This window comes from Protopterus annectens, chromosome 2.part0, assembly GCF_019279795.1.
Source record: "Protopterus annectens isolate FY-2018-M chromosome 2.part0, PAN1.0, whole genome shotgun sequence".
Lineage (NCBI taxonomy): Eukaryota > Metazoa > Chordata > Ceratodontiformes > Protopteridae > Protopterus > Protopterus annectens.
The window spans coordinates 869,877,157-869,900,918 of record NC_056728.1 but is presented as its reverse complement, the minus strand read 5'-3'; the positions used below and the strand labels follow the sequence as shown (position 1 = coordinate 869,900,918).

The 23,762-nt window shown below is 46.2% G+C and overlaps 1 protein-coding gene across 1 annotated transcript in view; it reads left to right on the top strand.

Moving 5' to 3' along the window:
* Window positions 1-23,762, top strand: part of DNAJB14 (DnaJ heat shock protein family (Hsp40) member B14) — a 798,655-nt gene that overhangs the window by 385,342 nt on the left and 389,551 nt on the right. The gene's annotated exons all lie outside the window — the stretch shown is intronic.

Below are 23,762 nucleotides of genomic sequence, written 5' to 3'. Positions count from 1 at the left end.
ATGTTGGCATTTGAAAAACCCAGGAGAAGAGTGAATTTTGAAAAAAAGAAGTTATGTTCTTCTTCCATCTGTGTTGTCGATCTTCATTCATTCTTGACTGTTGGGTCTCGGTTCCATCCTCAGAACTGACTCGGCCATTGTAACAAGCTCATGCCAGCCAGAAACTGTCTAGCTAAGGCTACCCATAGTGCCTCTCTTCTCTTCTCCTCTGATCGAGTTTTACCAGTAGAAATAAAATGTAGAAGCTTTCTCTGAGCAACTGCCCTACTACAAAACCAGGACTAGACCCAAACCTCCAGGAGTCTTTGGAGGGGGTTGGAGGGTGGGATGTCAAGAATGAATGAAGATCGACAATGCAGATGGAACGTTATGGTAAGAATATAACTTCTTTGTCTGATGGTGCCAGTCTTCATTCTTGACTGTTGGGACAGAGTCTCTAGCCACTTTATGTCCCGGGAGGCCCTGTGGAAGGATATTCCTGAACACCATAGAGCCAAAGGATGCTCTTCCCTTGGAGACCATGTCCAATTTGTAATGAGTGATAAAGATATGCAGGTTTGCCCAAGTTGCTTCTGCACAAATGTCATCCATAGAGGCTCTAGAATGAAAAGCTACTGAAGTGGAAACTGATCTGGTAGAATGAGCCTTGACCTTAGTTGATAGGTTTAGTTTATTTTGGTCGTAAACAAAGGTGATGCAATCTCTCGACCATTTTGATAAGGTATCTTTGGAAACTGGTTTGTCCAGTCGAGTGCCTGAAAAGGACAAAAACAATTGATCAGATTTTCTAACTGATTTCATTCTATTCAAGTAAAAATGTAGTTGTATGTGTACATCCAACAAGTGTAAACAATATTCTCTCCCTTGTTTGAGAAGTTTGGGAGGAAAACTGGTAGTTCTATAGATTGATTAATATTTGAGTCCGATACAACCTTGGGAAGAAATAAGGGTTAGTCCTAAATGATGCTCTGTCTTTGTGAAAAATGTTATATGGACATTTCACATACAAAGCCTTTAATTCTGATATTCTCCTGGCTGACGTGATGGCCACCAGGAAAAGGGTCTTCCAAGATAAGAATTTAATATCACAGGTGGCTGCTGGCTCAAAGGGCTGACAGATTAAACTTTGCAAAACTAATGTTAAATTCCAAGGTTCAGTGGGTTTTTTAAAGGGTGGTTTCAAATGCATAACACCTTTCAGGAAGGTTTTGCAAAGGTGATGAGACATTAAGGAAAGGTCATCAAAACCATTATGAAAATTTGAAATAGCAGCTAAATGAACCCTAATAGTAGAAGCTGAGGCTCCTAAGTGGAATGTAGTTGATAAATATTCTAATAACTTATTATTCAAGGGTGGAAAAGGGTCAGTTCTTTCTGCAAGAGACCAAAGCACAAATCTGTTCGTCTACTAAGATAAAGTCTTCTGGTGGTGGATGATTTATGGGAAGCCAGAAGTATTTTCTGTACTGGGGAAGATAGATTGTTCTGCCTGGGAATAACGAAGTGGAGGTACCAAGCTGTCAGCTTGAGACTGTATAGGTTGGGATGGACCAACCCCTGTGGCTGAGACAACAGGTCTGGGGTGGGGTCCAGAGTCCACAGGCTGGGAACTAGGTAAGGCCAGAGAAAGGGGAAACAGACTTGGCAGGGCCAATAAGGTGCAGCGAGGATCACTTTGTTTCTCAACCGTTCAACTTTCTTCAAAAACTGGGGGATTGGGGGAAAGGACGAAAGGTGTAAAGCAATCCTGGGGGCCAGTCTTTAGGGATCTCCACCTGAGGGGGGGACAGGGCAAAGTAGCTGCTGGACATGTGATTTATGGGAGATGTAGATAGGTCGCAGCAAGGTTGACCCCATCGATGAAATATCTTCATTGCTACATTGGGATTGAGAGACCACTCTTGAGGCAGGAGGATACATCTGCTCAGTTTGTACGCAGTCACATTGGAATTCTCCAGAATGTGCATTGCAGTCACCCATTGCTACACTCTTCGGGTTTCCCGACATAATGGGTAGGATCTGGTTCCTCCCTGTTTGTTGATGTACCAAACCACCGACATATTGTCTGATTGGATAGCAATTGTCCCTGAAGGGAGGGCCAATTGAAATGCCTGCACTGCTAGAAGCACGGCCTACGGTGCTAGGACGTTGATATGCAAATTGGCCTCTGAGGGGCACGAGTGCCTTCGACTGTCTTTCCCTGAAAATGCCCTCCTCACCCCATCAGGGATGCATCTGTGGTCACTACGGCCTTGGCCTGAGCGGATATGAAAGGACGACTCCATAATTCCTCTTCTGACTTACACCAATTTAGGTCCTGCTTGCATCGGTTGGTTATGCAGATTAGGGAAGACATCGGGTGTGTTAACAGAGACCATTGTGATGCCAGGAGACATTGAAGCAGCTTAATATGGTACCTTGCCAGGGGAACTAGAGTGATCGTGGCAGCCATTGACCCTAGAAGCTGTAAGACTAAGCGAGCCAGGACTTTGTCTTGAAAGAGTATCACTTGAAGCTGTGATCTTAACCTCTGCCGCCTGTGATAAGGTAGAGCAGCCATGCAGGAGTTCGGGTTGAATGTTGCTCCAGTGAATTCTAACTCTTCCGTGGGTGGCAGCTTTGACTTTTCCCTGTTCAGTGAAATGCCAAAATACTCTGCAAGGTGTAGGAGGAGTCCAGGGCATGGAGCAGTAGATGCCTGGTGGGGGCGGTGAGGAGCCAGTCATCAAGATACAGAAACGTATGGAATCCTTGTAGTCTTGCGCATGCAGCTGCCACTGCCATGCTTTTGGTGAACACCCTCGGGCCTGTGGTCAGACCAAAGGGCAGTGCTCGAAATTAGTAGTGACTGGTTCCCAGCCGGAAGCGGAGGTATCTTCTGGAGTGCTTGTTCATCTTTATGTGGTGATGCGCGTCCTGAAGATCTAAAGAGCACATCCAGTCATCTTTCTCCAGAAACAGAAGTATAGACTGTACCGTGACAATCCGGAATTTCATCTGTCAAACAAACTTGTTCAAGACAATGAGGTCTAAAATTGGCCTCCAGTTCCCTGTCTTTTTTGGCACTAAAAAGAATCTTGAGTAAAAACTGAATCCTATTTGTTCTGGTGGGACTGTTTGGATGACTCTTTTTTGAAGCAGCTCTTGTATGTCTTGTGCTGTTATATCCCTCTGACTTGGTGGAGTGTCGGGGATGTACCTTTTTTGGTCTTGGATAACGATTGAAGATGATATGGAAACTATCGTCTGCACGTAGGAATCTGATGTTATTGAGTGCCAGGCCAAGTGATGCAGAGAGAATCTTCCCCTGCCAACCTTCAGAGATAGGCAGTCAGGCCACTGCTCAGGAGCACTAGTAGGGTTGTCCAGAGAAGGAATCCCTGGAACTCTGGTTACACCGGCCCCCTCTTGCCACAGGAGGGATGGCTTCCTGATGAGGTCCCCCTCTGCCCTGGTGGGGGGGAGGACTCACCACGTGTGTCCCAAAAAGGCCATTGGGAGTTCCTGAATCCCATCTTTCCACTCCTCTGATCCCTGGAGTAGGGTCATTAGAAACAGAAAAATGCACACCCTCGGCAGAAAGGGTCTTTCCATCCTTCTCGCACTCTGCTAGTGTGTCTCTGACTTTTGGACTAAAAAGCGAGGTAGTATCAACCGGAGCATTGACAAAGGGAGATTTGAAAGGGTCTGCGAAATCACACAAGCACATCCAGGCGTGGCTCCTGATGACAGCACCTGTTCCCACTGCCCTGGCCATCCCTTTGGCTTTGTGTGCAATAAGCTGCATGGATGAGTTTGATATAGATTCTAGGGTCACAACCTGGGAGGCAACTTTGTCACGTACCTTGTCAGACACTTCCCCCTGCCATGGTGCCTGAAACCTCAGTGATCAGGTTCCTCTGAAGATGGGTAAAATGTACCAAGAAATTCAATGACTGTATGGCAGAGGTTGTTGAAGCGTAGACCCACTTCCCAAATCTATCCATTGTCCGAGACTCTCTGTTTGGAGGATGAACAGTTGGGACTCTCCTCTGCAAGTTCCTTCTTTGTGGCAGCTGCCACCACCATAGCATCTACTGCAAAAACCCTGCTATCGGCAAGACAAATTCTGCAAGTCTTGGGGTTCATGGCCTCCTGCATTCTTCTAATTCCATATGCAAGACTGCATATGAGGAAACTTCAGTGGTACTTAAAAAGTTTATGGAGTCAACATTGTCACAGCTTGGAAACAATGATTCCTACTATACCATGCCTGCAACTAGAGTTCCTATGGTGGGCAGAGGTCCGCCACCAAAACAAGGGACTGCCATTCACTCCACCCCCTGCCACCTAAACCCTAACTACAGATGCATCAGACTATGCTTGGGGGGCTCATCTGGCAGGAAAGTGCATTCAGGGCAAATGGAGCCCAAATCAAATGCACCTACATATCAATCAGAAAGAGATGCTAGCTGTACAGAATGCACTGACAGCCTTCAAGAGACTGACAACACCACAATTTTGTGGTACATAAACAAGCAGGGGGGGTACACATTCCTACCCCCTATGCAGACTAGCCATGGCATTGTGGAACATGGCCTTGACCTATCAAATACAGCTACAAGCTCAATTCCTGCCAGGAAAGCTAAATACTCTGGCAGATGAACTAAGCAGAAGTCTTATGGGCCCAGACGAATGGAAACTGGAACCACACGTTTTCAACATGTTGAAACGCAAATGGGGGAGCCCAGACATGGATCTTTTCGCTTCACCCCAGAACTATAAGTTGGACAAATTCTGCACAAGAATTCATCACAAAAAAAGCTTGTAAAGTAAATGCTCTATCATTCACCTGGAAAAGCCTATTTGTCTATGCTTTTCCCCCTCTGCCTCTGCTCTCCAAAGTTCTACTAAAAGTCAGACCAGACAAATCAAAAATGAATCTGATTGCTCCAGACTGGCCTCGCCAACACTGGTACCCACTCCTGCACAATGTGTCACACCTTCCTCCGTGGCAGCTGCCTCAGACACCTCAGCAGAACTACCAAATTCTACACACTCATTTCCAAACTTTGAATCTTACAGTGTGGCTAATCAACTAATTTCACCCTTGGCATCCCTCAGCAAACCTGTGATTTATGTCATTTTGGAGGCTAGAAGGCCTAGTACTAGAAAATGTTATGCTGACAAATGGAAAAGATTCTGTGCCTGGAACCAATCACAAGGAATAAGCACATCAATGCCCAATATTCCTCAGACTCTGCAATACTGCTTCACAAGGGCCTATCTTTTTCTTCCATAAAAATCCTTGTCTCTGCCATTTTAGCTCATTACAACACAGAACCTCCCCTCTTCTCTCATCCTCTGCTAAAGCAGCATCTCAGAGGGGCCAAAAATTTAAGACCTCCCAGGAGAGCACCAACTCCTACATGGGACCTCAATTTTGTTTTGGAACAACTCACTCTCCCTCCTTTTGAGCCAACTGCTACTGCTGACCTAAAATTTCTCTCATGGAAAACAGCTTTCCTTTTAGCAGTCACTTCAGCTAGAAGGATTTCAGAATTACAGGCTCTTTTGGCAGTGGAGCCTTTCATTTATTTTTCATCCGGACAGGGTGTCTCTCGGGACCAATCTATCCTTCATGCCTAAGGTGGTATCCAGTGTGGCTCTTAATCAGACCATTCATCTGCCAACTTTTTTTCCCAATCCACAGAACAAGGGTGAGCAGATTCTGCATTCATTGGATGTACACAGACAACTTAGATTCTACGTAAACAGGACAAAATCTCTAAGTAAATCTGAACAACTATTGGTGGCATTTGCTGCAGGGGCAGAGGGAAAGGCTATTTCAAAGCAGACTATTTCCAAATGGATAAGCCATTGTATTCATTTCTGCTATATGCACCATGGTAAACTTATCCCCAAGGGGATCAGATCTCATTCCACCAGGGCTGCATCTACCTCTGCAACCTTTCTCAGAGGGGTTCTTACCAGAGACATTCTAGAAGCTGCTACCTGGAGCTCAGTTCATACATTCACCAAACATTACCATTTACCTCTCTTCTCTAAATCCAGAGCTGGCTTTGCCACTGCTGTCCTGCAGGGCCTTATAGCTGCTCCTAATGCTGTATAAATCCATCCTCCCAACCATAGCTTTGGGAATCTACCCAAATGTAATGACTGCAACAGTGAAACACAAAGAACATAGTACAGTTGTGTACACTTACCATAAATGTAGATGTTCGAGTGTATTCACTGTTGCAGTCCTGGTTATCCACCCTCTGGCCCCCTCTTTCTCTTACTATACTTCTCCTTTCTTTTACTATGCTTAAAAGCCTTTTTGGTGTATTTGCTTTTATTTGGAGGTATATTTTTTGTGTTTTAAATTATATACATATATATTTTGCTCCCCATTTGGGGGGCACCTGACATCTGGGGCAAGAAAAACTGATGTAATGGCATCGACTGCATGTTTTATACCCCTGATGTCATGGAAGAAGGGACAGCAACCGGTGCAGGACCCAAGACTTTGTTAATCAGGCTGACTGAGGGCAACCTGCCAGCAGATTACCCAAATGTAATGACTGCAACAGTGAATACACTTGAACATCTACATTTATGGTAAGTGTACACAACTGTACTTTCTTGCATCCACAGTTGCAGACACTGAACCTAGTAGCCTGGCTTATTCCTTGACTTCTTCTCCAGTGGCCAGCGTAAGCAAACAAGTCCTGGATGTCATACGTGAAGCCAGACGACCCAGTACTAGAAAATCCTGTGCTGACAAGTGGAAAAGGTATTGTTCCGGGATCCAGACTAAAGGAGCTGACCCTGCACAGCCCTCCTTACCTCTCATCCTGGATTACCTAGCAGAACTACTCCACAGGGGCCTAGCCTTCTCTTCCATTAAAATCCATGCCTCTGCCATCTCTGCACATTACAGCACTGTGCCACCTCTCTTCTCACACCCTCTCATCAAACAATTCCTGAGAGGGGCTAACAACTTAAGGCCACCAAGATGAGCCCCTACTCCTGCTTGGGACCTTAACTTTGTATTGGAAAAGTTCACGCTCCACCCCCCACCCCCCCTTTGAGCCTGCAGCTTCAGCAGAGTTAAAATTCCTCCCTTGGAAAACAGCCTTGCTTCTGGCCATCACTTCAGCTAGAAGAGTGTCTGCGCTACTAGCACTTATGGCTGTGGAACCTTTCATAATTTTTCATGCTGACAGGGTCTCCCTCAGGACTATCCCAACTTTCATGCCTAAGGTGGTGTCCAGTGTGGCTCTCAACCAATCTATTCATTTGCCCACCTTTTTCTCTAACCCTCAAAATAAGGGGGAAAGGATCCTGCACTCTTTAGATGTGTACAGACAGCTCAGATTCTACCTGAATAGGACTAAGACCTTTAAGAAATGTGACCGGTTACTAGTCAGCTTTGCACCAGGGACAGATTGCAAAGCCATATCAAAACAAACCATCTTCAAATGGATAGCACACTCCATCCATTTGTGTTACAAACACCATGGGAAACCGCCCCCACTGGGGGTCAGAACACATTCAACTAGGGCAACTTCAACCTCTACAGCCTTTCTCAGAGGGGTCCCTACCAGGGATATCCTGGAAGCTGCAACATGGAGTTCTGTTCATACCTTCACCCAAGCATTACCACCTGCCTAGCTTTTCAAAATCCAGGGCAGGCTTTGCAGCCACAGTCCTGCAGGGCATACTAGCCAGCCCCAACTCTTCTTGACTGCCTCCACCCAGTCCTCAGCTTTGGGAATCAACCCAACTGTGATGACTGCAACAGTGAAACATGAAGAACATAGTACAGTTGTGTACACTTACCATAAATGTAGATGTTCGAGTGTATTCACTGTTGCAGTCCTGGTTTCCCACCCGCCAGCCCCCTTGTCTCTTTCTCTCGCACTCTCTTCCTCACCCTTACAGGAATATTGGTATTTACTTTCTACTGGTGGTGTTACTCCACCATAACGTAGCTCCCTATTGGGGGCTCCTGACATTTGGGTCAAGAAAAACTGATGTAATTGCATCAGCTGCTTATTTTTATACCACTGATCACCTGACGTCAATCCTGGAGCGACAGCAACTGACGCAGAAATACTAAGCCTCTGGTATTCAGGCTGACTGAGGGCTACCCCTGCCATGATAACCCAACTGTGATGGACTGCAACAGTGAATATACCCGAACAAATACATTTATGGTAAGTGTACACAAATGTACTTTCTAAGCCATCCCCTTATGGTACAAAGTCACAGTGACTCACTTCCCCCATCCCCTCCCTCTGCCCACCTCCACTTACCCCTAGGAGAAAAACTCTCCTTTCATGCAAGCACCTGGGCCACCATTACCAACGACCACTGGGTTCTCAACATAGTGTCTCAGGGATACAGATTTTCCTTCCATACCCTTCCAACCCCAAAAGGGTTCCCAGCTCTGCCTCTAAACCATTGGGCAGAGGCTCAAAACCAAATCCTTTCCTTGCTCTCTATGAGGGCAGTAGAGCACATACCTGCAGAACAGAAAGGCCAAGGTTTCTACTCCAGACTTTTTTCTGGTGCTCAGAAAAGAGGGCACCTGGCACCCCATCCTCAATCTATCCATCTGAACACCTTCCTGGTGATCCCAAAATTCAAAATACTCACCCTCCAGCAGCTGCAACCCATGCTCTCCAAGGATGCTTGGCTAGCCACCATAGATCTAAAAGAGACCTACCTCCACATTCCTATCAGGGAATCATGCAGGAAATATCTCCATTTCAGGGCAGGATCTCAACACTTTCAGTTCTGTGCACTTCCCTTTGGCTTATGTACTGCTGCCAGAGTTTTTACAAAATGTCTGTCTCTGGCCATTGCCTTTTGCAGACAAAGGAATATCCAAATTTACCCATACTTAGGTGACTGCCTTATTCAGGCAGACTGCCAGGAAAAGCTGCTCAAGCACCTGGCCTTTGTAAAGAACCTACTAACCTCCCTATGGTACACAATCATCAAAACGAAATCCAAACAGGTACCCACCCAAAGGACTATCTTCCTTGGAGCGAGCCTACTTATCTCAATTAACCACCAGACCCCATTTTAGAAGATCCTGCAAGCTCTGGGGTTCATGGCATCTTGCATACTAATCATTCAGTATGCCAGACTATATATGAGGAAACTTCAGTGGTACCTAAAAAGCCTTTGGTGTCAGCACTCTTCAAGACCTGGAGACTGTTCTACCTATAATTCCTTGCCTCAGAAAAGATTTTCTGTGGTGGGCAACAGCATGCTCCCACAACAAGGGACTACCTTTCTCACCACCCCCTGCCACCCAAACCCTCACTACAGATGCATCAGACTATGCTTGGGGTGTACACCTGGATGGCAGGTGCATAAAGGACCATTGGAGCCTGCAGCAAATCCTTCTGCACATCAACCAAAAAGAAATGATGGCTGTCCATAGGTTCATAGGTTGGTACTAGGCTATCAGCCCTAGGGCCTACACAAGCCTAGCCATAACAATTCCTTGGCTATTTCTTCCCACACTATTTACTTCCCTGGACCCCTGTCTAGCAAGGCGACTGACATGATCCCCGGGGTGAATTTCCTTTCTCCCAGATGTTCTTCGTGTTTCACTGTTGCAGTCATTACACTTGGGTTATCCTGCTGGCAGGCTACCCTCAGTCGGCCTGAATTCCAAAGTCTAGGTCCGGCGTCGGTTGCTGTCACCTCTTCCCTGACGTCAGTGCGCCAGGGGTATAAAAGATGCAGCCGACGCCATTTTCTTTAGTCTTTCTTGCTGCGCGGTGCCCGAAGCAGAAGCAGTTCGCAAGTGCCAGTCGGCCGACTCCTGAGATTTTTGTGTCCGAATTTCAGATCCGAAGTCTTCATTAAAAGTTAAGTACCCCGTTGGGGAAAACGTTTTTCTTGCTCCACACCGATGTCAGAAAAAGTTAATAATTGTATTTCTTGGGGGAAGCAAATACCTCATAAGGATTTTCATTCTTACTGTATTTCTTGCCTAGGCCCTGACCACGACATTGCTTGTTGTTGGTTTTGTGCTAGATTTAACCAGCGCACTATAAAGCGCCGGTACAATTTTGCTTTTCACTATTTTGGCAGAAGATTTAATTACACGATGCCATCGGATAGCCAACCGACTACCGCAATTCACAAGAAACGCAAAGAAAAAGAAAAGGACGGGCATCTGAGGTCTAAAACCGACAACGAGGCTTCTTCTAAGCCAGTCACCGGTTCGCCGGCTCTCAGTGAGGCGCTTTCGCAGCCCCTGACGCCCGCTACTTTGGACCCGCAGGCCGCTACAGACTCCCACGTAGAGTCGCTTAGGCCTCTGGAAGCTCAAGGTATTGGACCTTCGGAAACTATTCCCTCAGATGGGTCCGGAGCCACTGAGTAGGCATCGGCTTCTGAGGGTGTATTCAGACCTACTCAATTGTACATTAAAGTGACTCCAGTTACAACGGCAAAGACTAAAGTATCTTTAAAGACAAAGAAACAATTACAACAGCCTCATAGTCAGGCCTCCATGCCTTAAAAAACAGATGCTCAAAATGGCCGAAGACTTAATTACTTTGATCAGGGGTTCCCATCCCCCTCCTGAGGCCTAGGCAAGAGACAGAATATGAATCTTCAGATCAGGTTTCCATTTCTTCAGATTCCTCTTCTGATCAGGAATACTCTCTTCCTCCCTATGAGGATTCTGATGCTGAAGAATCTATCCCTTCAGCCTCTCCTCCTGAGGATTACTCTTTTGGGGAAACCTTGCATACCATGAGGGAACATTTCCACTGGGAGAGCCAAGATTATTCTGAATCTAAGAAAAGGCACAGGGACTTTCTTTTACTTCCACAACACAGGCCCCTAGCTGTTCCACCTGTGTTAGACATTGTAGATGATGTATTTTCAGAGTCCAGTCTGACCCCTGACTCATTACCTCCAGCTCCTGTTAAGCCGGACAGGTACTACAGGGTGCCTGACTCTCTCATAAATTCCTTTTCAAGAACCCTGCTGCTGACCCAGAAACTATTTCTCAGGGTCCCAAAGGGGTCAAGGCATCCACTGCAAAAAACCCTACCCCCTCCTACAGGGATTCTAGGACATTAGACAGATGGGGAAAGAAGATTTACACCTCTGCTACCTTGGCTATAAGGGCTTTAAATTGTAAATTTCATATGCTCAAATATCAGCAATATATTATGTCACTGTTTAAACAGAAAATGTTGATAAATTCTGAAGGTGCAGAAAACAAAGAAATCCAGGATTTATTGCATGCAGCTGAGCAAGTTGGAAAGCATACTTTGCAGTGTGGTTTTGATTCTTTGGAGGCCTCCTGTAGGGCCGCTGTCACGGGTTCTGTCATCAGGAGGTATGCTTGGTTAGAGGAACAAAATTTACCAGATCATGTTAAAGCAAAATTATTAGATGCTCCATTACAGCATGATACTTTGTTTGGTGTTAAAGCAGAAGAGGTGTTAAAGAAAATGGAGGACAAACCTAAATCTATGCAAACAGTCAAGGATTTCTTACAGGTACAGCCTCCAAGATTTAGCAGACACTGGCCTGCAAAGAATTGGTCCTTTCCAGTGTCAGACAGACCACAGAGGGGCAGATATAGACGCCCAAGAGGGAGATACCAGCCCCAAGGTTCATACAGGTCTAAACAATGGGGTGCTTCTACCTCCAAAAGTGGAGAAAACAAATCACAGCCTTACAGGAAACAGTCCCAATGACTTCCCCCTGCCTACGCCAAGCACTTATCTTTTGGCAGCACCTTTAGGGGGAAAACTAGCACTTTTTTCTCAAAATTGGCACATAATAACCCAGGACAAATGGGTCTTAGACATAGTGTCACAGGGCTACAAGTTTCACTTTCATACCCTGCCAAGGGCAAACGGTTGTCCAGACCTACCAAAAAAACAGTGGGCAGAGGCACAAAAACAAGTCTCATCTCTCATGGACATGGCCATTCAACAAGTACCAGAACCAGGGACAAGAATTTTATTGAAGACACTTCTTGGTACCCAGAAACGACAATGCCTGGAGACCAATACTGGACCTATCTATTCTAAACACATATCTGGATATACCAAAATTCAAAATGTTGACCTTGCAGCAGATTCTGCCCATGCTGGACAAGAAGGCTTGGCTTGTGACTTTAGACCTAAAAGAGGCATACCTGCATGTCCCAATCAGACAAACATGCAGAAGATACCTCAGATTCAAAGCTGGCTCCGTGCACTATCAATTCTCTGCACTGCCCTTTGGCTTATCTATTGTGCCCAGGGTCTTCGCAAAGTGCCTGGCACCAGTAATTGCATTCTGCAGACAAAGAGGAGTACAACTATATCCTTACTTGGACGACTGCCTCATTCAGGCAGAGAACAAGGACATTCTACTACAGCATCTGACGTTTGTAAAAAGATTACTACCATGCCTAGGGTACACAGTCACGAACAAAAATCAAAATCTAGTACCCTCTCAAGAGATAATATTCCTGGGTGCAAGCTTAAATACAACTGCCCAGATGGCTTATCTCACACCAGACAAAGGCAACTGACTACCTACTTCACACTGTTGGCAACAAAGGCCCAGTTATCTGCAAGAAAAATTCTGCAGGCTTTGGGCTTCATGGCATCCTGCATTCTACTAATTCCATATGCAAGACTGCATATGAGGAAACTTCAGTGGTACCTAAAAAGTGTTTGGACTCAGCATTGCCACAGCCTGGAAACAATAATTAGTCTCATTCCCTGCCTGCAACAGGAGTTTCGATGGTGGGCGAAGAGGGCCAGCCATTAACCTTACCCCCAGCCAGGCAGACATTGACAACGGATGCATCAGATTATGCCTGGGTGGCACACATGGCAGGAAGATGTATTCAAGGCACATGGTCTGCCAACCAGATGCATCTACATATCAATCAAAAAGAGATGCTAGCTGATGTCCTTCAAGGATGCATCTGCAGTCATCACATATGGGTTGTCCTGCCACAGGCAGCCCTTCAGTCGGCCGGATTCCAAAGTCTGGGTCCGGCGTCAGCTGATGTCGCCTCTTCCCCGACGTCAGAGCGCCTGGGGTATAAAAGCGTCAGCCAACACCATCTTCCCCAGTCTTTCTTGCCGCGTGGTGCCCGAAGCAGAAGCAGTTCGCAAGTGCCGGTCGGCCAGCTCCTGTAATTCAGCTAAACCAAAGACTTCAAAAGCTAAGTACCCCGTTGGGGACTCTCTCTTGCCTCAGCCAATGTCAGATAAAATTAATAATTGCTTAACTTGTGGGAAACAAATACCTCATAAGGATTTCCACTCTTACTGCCTACCTTGCCTAGGCCCAGACCACGACGTCTCGGCCTGTTCCGCCTGTGCTTCCTTCAACCAACGCACTCTAAGACGTCGGTCGGAGTTTGCAGAGGAATTTTTTGGGACTAGTTTTGCTTACAAAATGCCGTCAGAGACTCCGACTACACATTTAATACAGAAACGGAAGGACAAGGACCGACACACGCGGTCTGCGGTTTCGGCTGAAACCACGGCCAGGCCTACCGCGAGTGTCTCGGTCTCGGCTGAAACCGAGTCCTTGGTACTACCGTCCATCGAAACTGTACAACCGACAACCTCGGCCCCGGAGGCCATTACTGTATTGGTTGAATGCCCTGACAGCCCTCAAGGACCTACTTCATCCGGGACAACTACTGATAAAGGCAGACAATACCACGGTCATATGGTATATAAACAAACAGGGAGGCACTCATTCCTACCCCCTCTGCAGACTAGCCATGACTTTGTGGGACACAGCATTGACTTACATTGCAGGCACAATTCCTGCCAGGAAAGATAAATGCTCTGGCAGACGAACTAAGCAGAAAACCTCATTGATCCCCACGAATGGAGATTGGATCCACAAGTCTTCAACATAACAAGAAAATGGGGATGCCCGGACATAGACCTATTTGCCTCTCCTCACAAGTGCCAACTAAAGAAATTCTGTGCAAGGACTTATCACAGAGAAGCATGGAAATTGGATGCCCCATCTTTCAGCTGGAAAAACTTAACAGTATATGCTATTCCTCCACTGCTTCTCCTCCCCAAGGTACTCCTAAAGGTCAGACAAGAGAAGCCAAAAATTATATTGATTGCCCCTGACTGGCCCCGCCAGTACTAGTATCCAATTCTAAGGAACTTGTCTCAATGCCCAGCCCTGGACCTTCCCTCAAATACCTCACCTACTGTCCTAACAAAACAATCAGATCCTGCACAGCCAACTCAAGACCTTAAATCTGGCAGCATGGCGGATAATGTAGTCATACAAAACACACCTCTCACTAAAGCGGTGATGGATGTCATTTTGGAGGCCAGGAGGCCTAGTACTAGAAAATCTTACGCTGGAAAATGGAAGAGATTCTGTGCCTGGAACCAGGCACAAGGAATTGACATAGCAGTACCAAATATTCCTCAGATTTTGCAATACTTAACTGAGATGCTGGACCAAAGGCCTATCCTTTTCATCATTTAAAATTCATGCCTCTGCCATTTTAGCTCATTACAATACAGAGCCACCAGTCTTTTCTTATCCTTTAAGGCAATACCTCAGAGGAGCCAAAAACTTAAGGCCTTCAAGGAGATCGCCAATACCTGCATGGGACCTCAATTATGTTTTGGAAAAGCTCACTCTGCCCCCTTTTGAGCCAGCCGCTACAGCTGATATAAAGTTTTTATCTTGGAAAACAGCTCTGCTCCTAGCAATAACCTCAGCAAGACGAGTGTCAGAGCTACAGGCACTCATGGCTGTGGAACCTTTTATCATTTTTTATCCAGACAGGGTTTCTCTGAGGACAAACTCGACATTTATACCTAAGGTAGTGTCCAGTGTGGCCCTTAACCAAACTATTCATCTGCCTACTTTTTATCCAAACCCACAGAATAAGGGGGAGAGAATTACGCATTCTTTGGACATACACAGACAGCTACGCTTCTACTTGAACAGAACCAAAGCTTTCAGAAAGACTGAGCAACTATTAGTGGCATATGCTGCAGGATCACAAGGAAAGGTTATCTCAAAGCAGACTATTTCAAAGTGAATAGGCCACTGCATTCCTTTCTGCTATTCACAACATGGCAAGCCAGTGCCTAAGGGCATTAGGCCACATTCTACCAGAGCAGCAGCCACTTCAGCAGCCTTCCTCAGGGGAGTACCAACCAAAGACATTTTAGAGGTTACTGCCTGGAGTTCAGTGCACACCTTTACAAAGCACTATAATTTACCACTCTACTCTAAATCCAGGGCAGGCTTTGCCACTGCAGTTCTGCAGGGCCTCATAGCCGCTCCTAATGCTATTTAGCTCCAGCCTCAAATCCATAGCTTTGGGATTCAACCCAAGTGTAATGACTGCAACAGTGAAACACAAAGAACATAGTACAGTTGTGTACACTTACATAAATGTGGATGTTAGAGTTTATTCACTGTTGCAGTCCAGGCTACCCACCCACCATCCCCCATTTCTTTGCTGGAACTTGTCTACACTTCTCTAATCTATACAACCTATGTGGTGTATTTGCTTGTAGATGAAGGTATTACACATTTTGGTGCATGCATGTTTTATTGGCATATTTTTAGCCTACCCTTTTGGGGGCACCTGACATCTGGGGCAAGAAAAACTATAGAAAATGGCGTTGGCTGCATCTTTTATACCCCTGGCGCACTGACGTCAGGGAAAAGGCAACAGCAACTGACGCCGGACCTAGACTTTGGAATTCAGACCGACTGAGGGTAGCCTGCCAGCAGGATAACCCAAGTGTAATGACTGCAACAGTGAATACACTCAAACATCTACATTTATGTAAGTGTACACAACTGTACTGTCCAGCACACCTTGATAGCTTCCAAGCCCCTTCTCTCCCTAGTTGCTCTCCTGATCTAAACAGACAACACCACTGTGATGCGGTATATCAGTAAGCAGGGAGGGACTCACTCCTACCCTCTGTGCAGGCTGGCCATGACCCTTTGGCACACAGCCTCTGCCATGCAACTGCACCTGTTAGCACAATTCCTTCCAGGTTCTCTCAACTCTCTGGCAGACCAATTAAGCTGAAATCTTCTGGACCCACACGAGTGGCAGCTCAACAGAAGAACCTTCACCCTTATAATACAGAAGTGGGGCACCCCAAAGGTCGACCTCTTTGCCTCCCACACCAACCATCAGCTCAGCAAATTCTGCACCAAGGAGTATCACTGCATGGCTTGGAAAGTGGATGACCTGTCCTTCCCCTGGGTCACTCTATCAGTCTATGCCTTTCTTCCACTACCTGTCATCCCCTGGGTACTGCTCAAAATAAAGGAGGAAAAACCAAGGACTGTTCTTATAGCTCCAGACTGGCCTCGTCAGCACTGGTTCCCCTTGCTGCACAGCCTGTCCCCACTGCCACCTTGACATCTTCCTCAGATTCCAAACCTCCTGACACAGAGGGAAGGGGAATTCATGCATCCTCAATTGCAGACACCCAGTTTAGCAGCTTGTCTTATTTCCTAACCTCGGATGAATCTGCCAACCTCAGTAAACAGGTTCTAGATGTTATACATGAGGCCAGATGCCCTAGCACTAGAAAGTCTTATGCTGACAAATGGAAAAGGTTCTGCACCTGGATCCAGCTAAGGGAGCCAATACGGCACAGCTCTCCCTCCCTCTCATCCTGGATTACTTAGCTGACCTACTACACAGTGGCCTCTCTTTCTTCTCTATAAAAATTCATGCCTCTGCTATCTCTGCTCATTTCCCCACTGAGCAGCCCCTTTCTCACACCCTTTGATCAAACAGTTCTTAAGAGGGGCTAGAAACTTGAGGCCACCCAAAAGAGCACCAACCCAAGCTTGGGACCTTAACTTTGTTTTGGAAAAGCTCACCCTGCTCCCTTTTGAACTAGCTTCTTCTGCAGAGCTAAAATTTCTCTCCCGGAAGACAGCTTTCCTTCTGGCCATCACTTCAGCCAGAAGAGTCTCCAAGCTGCAAGCGCTCATGGCTGTGGAACCCTTCATCTTCCATGCTGACAGGGTATCCCTCAGAACTAACTCATCCTTCATGCCCAAGGTGGTGTCCAGTGTGGCTCTCAAACCAATCCATTCATTTGCCCACCTTTTTTCCTAATCCCCAGAACAAGGGGAAAGGACCCTGCACTCTAGATGTGCACAGACAGCTCAGATTCTATCTACACAGGACTAAATCCTTCAGAAAGTCTGATCAGTTTCTGGTTAGCTTTGCTACAGGGGTAAAAAGCAAAGCCATCTCCAAACAACCCATTTCCAAATGGATAGCACACTGCATTCATTTCTGCTACAAATAACATAGAAAGCTTCCCCCCAAGGGGGTCAGGACTCACTCCACCAGGGCAGCCTCCACCTCTGAAGCTTTCCTCAGAGGAGTCCCTACCAGGGACAAGCTGGAGGCTGCCACCTGGGCATCTGTTTACACTTTTACCAAACATTACCACCTACCTCTCTTCTGCATGTCCAGGGCAGGGTTTGTCACTGCAGGCTTGCAGGGCATTCTGGCCAGCCCCTAGTTTTTGACTGCCTCTATCCATTTCCTCACCTTTGGGAATTAACCCAAATGTGATGACTGCAACAGTGAAACATGAAGAACATAGTACAGTTGTGTACACTTACCATAAATGTAGATGTTCGAGTGTATTCACTGTTGCAGTCCTGGATGTTCATCGTGCATACAGCTGCAGTAATCACAGATGGGTTCTCTGCCGTCAGGCGGGTCCTCGGCCGAATTCCAAAGTCTAGGTCCGGCATTGGTTGTTGTCGCTTTCTTTCCTGACGTCAGTGAGGCAGGGGTATATAAGACACAGCCGACGCCATTTTCTTCAGTCTTTTTTGCCGCGCGGTGCCCGAAGCAGAAGAATTTCGCAAGTGCCGGTCGGCCAGCTCCTGAATTTACGAAAAATTGGAAACCGAAGTCGTCTTTAAAGCTAAGTACCCTGTTGGGGAAACTTTTCTTGCCTCAGACCGATGTCAGAAAAAGTTGACAATTGTATTTCTTGTGGGAAGCAAATACCGCATAAGGATTTCCATTCCCTCTGCATACCTTGTTTAGGCCCAGACCACGACGTCTTGGTCTGTCGCTTTTGCGCTACTTTCAATAAACGCACTATTAAGCGTCGGGTGGAGTTCACCCAACACCTTTTTGGTAAAGCCTTTGATTATAAAATGTCGTCGGAGACTCCGACTACCGTTTTGTCCAAAAAACACAAGGACCGACACGCGAGGTCTGCGGTCTCCACCGACACCACGCCAAAACCGGCTACACGTGGTCCGGTTCTCAGCGAGACGCCTATGCAGTCCCTGACTACCGACGACACTTCTTTGGCGGTGTCTTCTGTAACCGAGACCACAGGTACCTCGGCCCATACCCAGACTACAACCACCGAAGCCACTGTGAGCGTTGAGCCTCCTAATGTGGACAGGTCCACTTCCACCCATGGTGTCTTTAGACCCTCATCTTCCTTTTCCATTAAGGCCTTTACTAAGTCCAAATCAGCCAGGCATCCCAAGAGGCCTGTTGCACAGGGCCCATCTCCAGGCCCCATGCCTAAAAAGCAGATGCTTAAAATGGCTGAGGATTTAATTACTCTTATCAGGGGTTCCCAACCCCCTCCAGACAAGAGACCCAGAGTGGAGGAAGATTCTCCCTCTTCTGATCAGGGCTCCATTTTTCAGAACATTCTGATGTAGAGGAACACTCTTACTCCCCTTTTGAAGATTCTGATGCAGAGCAGTCCATTCCTTCTGTATCTCCTCCAGAGGATTTTTCTTTTGGGGAAACCTTGCACACCTTGAGGGAACACTTCCATTGGGAAGGCCAAGACTTTTCTGATTCCAAGAAAAGACTTAGGGAATTTCTTTTGTTACCTCAACACAGACCTCTGGCGATACCTCCTGTCTTGGACATACTTGATGATGTTTATTCGAGGCTTGCCTTAATCCGGATTCCCTGCCTCCTGCCCCAGTCAAGCCTGATAGGTACTACAGAGTTCCTAACTCCCACCAATTTCTTTACAAAAGCCATAATGCTGACCCTGAAACCATTTCTCAAGGCCCCAAGGGAATGAAGGCCTCTACTGCTAAGAATCCACTACCTTCCCAAAGAGAGTCAAGATCCTTAGAAAGGTGGGGAAAAAAGGTATATACCTCGGCCACCCTAGCCATGAGGGCCTTAAATTGTCAGTTTCATATGCTTAAATATCAGCAGTTTCTGTTATCACAATTAAGAAATAAAATGTCTCAACCTGAACAACCAGATTTGAAGGAGTTGCAGGATATGATGCATAGTGCAGAACAAGTGGGTAAACACACCTTACAATGTGGCTATGATGCCCTAGAGGCCTCAAGTAGAGCTGCTGTTACAGGATCAGTCATTCGTAGACATGCCTGGCTTAGGGAACAAATCTTGCCTGATCATGTGAAAGCTAAACTACTAGATGCTCCTTTACAAAAGGATGTGCTATTTGGTACTAATGCTGAGGAGATACTACGGAAAATGGAAGAAAAAGCCAAATCTATGCAAACTGTCAAAGCTTTTCTACAGGTTCAACCACCACGTTTTAGCAGAAATTGGCCTTCTAAAACTGGTCCTTTCCAGCCACGGACAAGCCCCAAAGAGGTAGATACAGGCACAAGTGGCAGAGGACAATCACAAGGATCATATAGAGGCAGGCAATGGCAAACTCCAGCACCAAGAGGTGGCGAAGACAGTGCACAACAATACAGGAAACAAACCCAATGACTTCCTCCTTTCCATGCCAAGCAAGTCTCAGCTGGCAGCACCCTTGGGAGGAAAGCTGGCATTATTTACAAGAAATTGGCATATTGTCACAACAGACAAATGGATCCTGGACGTTATAAACAGAGGCTACAGATTTCATTTTCACACTCTTCCAAAATGAGAGGCATGCCAAACCTGCCACACAATCAAAGGGCAGAGGCACAACTACAAATTTCAAAGCTCATAGACATGAAAGCTATTCAAGAGGTACCTACTCACGAACAAGGTCAAGGTTTTATTCCAGGCTATTTCTGGTACCAAGGAAAGGAACCGACTGGAGACCCATTTTGGACTTATCCATCCTAAACACATTCTTACTCGTACCAAAATTCAAGATGCTCACATTACAGCAGCTTCTTCCCATGCTGGGCAAGGAGTTTTGGCTGGTAACATTGGACCTCAAGGAGGCATACCTGCATGTCCCAATCAGACAAAGCTGCAGAAGATACCTCAGATTTCTTGCAGGTTCAATTCACTATCAATTCTCTGCATTGCCCTTTGGCTTATCTACTGCCCAGAGTATTCACGAAATGCCTGGCATCAGTAATTGCCTACTGCAGACTTCAAGGGATACAAATTTACCCTTATTTGGACGACTGCCTGATCCAAGCGGACAGCAAGCACATACTTCTGGAACATCTGGCTTATGTAACACGGTTACTGAATTCCCTGGGATACACAGTCAACAAAGAGAAATCCAGGCTAACACCATCTCAGAAAATAACTTTCCTGGGTGCCAACTTGGACACAAACACCCAGATGGCCTATCTTCGCCAGAAAAACAGGGCAACTAACTCAGTACTTCAAAATACTAGCAAATTGTACCAGGCTTACTGCAAGGAAAATCCTGCAGGCTCTGGGCTTCATGGCATCTTGCATTCTTTTAATCCCATGTGCAAAGTTGCATATGAGGAAACTTCAATGGTACCTAAAAAACCTATGGTCTCAACACAGCCACAGTTTGGAAACAATAATACCAATAATTCCATGTTTGCAAAAGGAATTTCTATGGTGGGCCCAAGCATGTCAAACAAACACAGGTCTCCCATTCTGCAAGCCTCAAGCAAATCAAGTCATCACAACAGACGCCTCAGATTACGCCTGGGGGTGCACATGACAGACAGGTGCATTCAGGGCAAATGGTCCCAAAAGGAAAAGCACCTTCACATCAATCAGAAAGAAATGCTAGCAGTGATAAATGCAATTACAGCTTTCAAGGACCTCCTGCATCCAGGACAATTATTGATAAGAACAGACAACACCACAGTAATGTGGTACATAAACAAACAAGGAGGAACACATTCATACCCCCTGTGCAGACTAGCCATGACACTTTGGAACTTGGCTCTGGAATGGCAAATCGAACTTCAGGCACAGTACTTGCCAGGTTTGGAAAACACGCTGGCAGACAATCTAAGCAGAAATATGACAGATTCACACGAATGGAAGTTGCATCCTCAAGTGTTTACAAAGATAATCCAAGCGTGGGGGAGGCCAGACATAGATCTCTTCGCCTCCCACAGGAATCCTCAATTGGAAAAGTTCTGTTCAAGGACCTTTCATCCAAAGGCCTGGAGAGTGGGCACCCTTTCATTCAGTTGGACAGCATGGACAGTTTACGCTTTCCCACCTCTGCCTCTTCTGCCCAAGGTACTCTTGAAAGCAAGAGCAGACAGACCAAGATGATACTGATTGCTCCAGACTGGCCAAGACAACACTGGTACCCACTCCTGAGGAGCCTAACACATACTCCTCCCTGGTCCCTACCTCTAATGCCTCTTCTGCTGACTCAGCACAGCTACAAAACTCTTCACAGTCAGCTGAAAACACTCAACCTCGCTGCATGGAAAATTCCTTAACACCACAACAGACCCTACTCCCCAAAGAGGTGCAGGATGTCATTTTGGAGGCCAGAAGGCCATCTACTAGAAAGGCTTACTCCATAAAATGGAAGCGGTTTTGCTCTTGGAATGAGAAAAAAGGCTAGGACCCTAGAAAACTGAATTTGCCTCAGGTATTACAGTATCTAGCTGAGCTGCTGAACAGTGGACTTTCATTTTCCTCCATAAAAATCCATGCCTCAGCCATTTCTGCAGAATTCAACACTGATCCACCCTTATTCTCTCACCCACTCTTAAGACAGTTCCTCAGAGGGGCTAAGAATATAAGACCACCAAGGAAACAACCAATGCCAGCCTGGGATCTTAATTACATTCTAGAAAAATTAACATTGCCTCCCTTTGAACCAGCAGCCTCAACAGATTTGCAATGTTTGTCCTGGAAAACAGCCTTCCTTCTGGCCATTACCTCGGCTCGTAGGGTTTCGGAACTACAAGCCCTCATGGCTGTGCAGCCCTTTCTCATCTTCCATCAGGACAGGGTTTCCCTTCGAACCAACCTATCATTTATGCCTAAAGTGGTATCCAGGGTAGCTTTAAATCAAGCCATACACTTTCCTACCTTTTACCCCAATCCTCAAAACAAAGGGGAAAGGCTGCTACACTCCTTAGACATCCATAGACAGCTACGTTATTATTTGGACAGAACAAAGCCTTTCAGGAAATCAGAACAACTTTTTGTGTCCTATGCTGTAGGAGCTCAAGGGAAGCCAGTTACCAAACAGACAATTTCAAAATGGATAGGCCACTGCATGCGGTTTTGTTACTCCTATCATGGAAAATCTGTCCCTACAGGCATCAGATCCCACTCCACCAGGGCCACAGCTACCTCTACAGCCTTCCTCAGAGGAGTTCCTACCAAAGATATTTTGGAAGCATCCACTTGGAGTTCTGTGCATACCTTCACAAAACACTACCACCTGCCTTTATATTCCAAAACTAGAGCAGGCTTTGCCACTGCTGTGTTGCAGGGCATTCTGGCTCATCCCAGTTCCACCTAGTGCCTACCACCCTGTGCGTAGCTTTGGGATTCTACCCATCTGTGATTACTGCAGCTGTATGCACGATGAACATAGTACAGTTTTGTACCTACCATAAATGTAGATGTTTGAGTGCTAATACAGCTGCAGTACAGTTTTCCCTCCCTCCTTCCCCTCTTGGTAAAGGCCTAGGGCCTAACCCCTCTTCATACAACCTGATTGGGTTATCCTTCTATGGTATATTTGCTTGCAACTACTGATTTTTGATTATATTGCATTGCATGTATATAAATATAATTTATGTATTGCCTTCCTTCTGGGGGCACCTGACATCTGGGGAAGAAAGACTGAAGAAAATGGCGTCGACTGTGTCTTATATACCCCTGCCTAACTGACGTCAGGAAAGAAAGCGACAACAACCGACGCCAGACCTAGACTTTGGAATTCGGCCGACCGAGGACCTGCCTGACGGCAGAGAACCCATCTGTGATTACTGCAGCTGTATTAGCACTCGAACATCTACATTTATGGTAGGTACAAAACTGTACTTTTCCCTCCCTCCATCCCCCTTTATTCTCTTTCCTTACAAGGGACATATTGGTATTTACTTTCTACTGGTGGGGTTCTTCCACCAGAACCTTGCTCCTGCTTGGGGGCTCCTGACAGCTTAAGGCAAGAAAAACTGATGTAATGGCGTTGGCTCCCTTACTTTATACTACTGACAACCTGACGTCAGTCCTGAAGTGACAGCAACCGACGCAGAAATACTAAGCCTCTGGTATCCGGGCCGCCCGAGGGCTACCCCTGGCAGAGATAACCCAAATGTGATGACTGCATCAGTGAATACACTCGAACATCTACATTTATGGTAAGTGTACACAACTGTACTTTCTGTATCTACAGTGAGGTAGCAGTCAATGTTCTATGAAAGCACTTGTAGGAAAAATTATCTGACCTGTCAGTTATGTATTTTGTATTTCTCTTTTCTGATTTACCATGATTGCACTTGGGAATCATTAAGAATTAGTATGGGGGAGAAAGGTATAAATATTATTTTCTATACACTTGTAC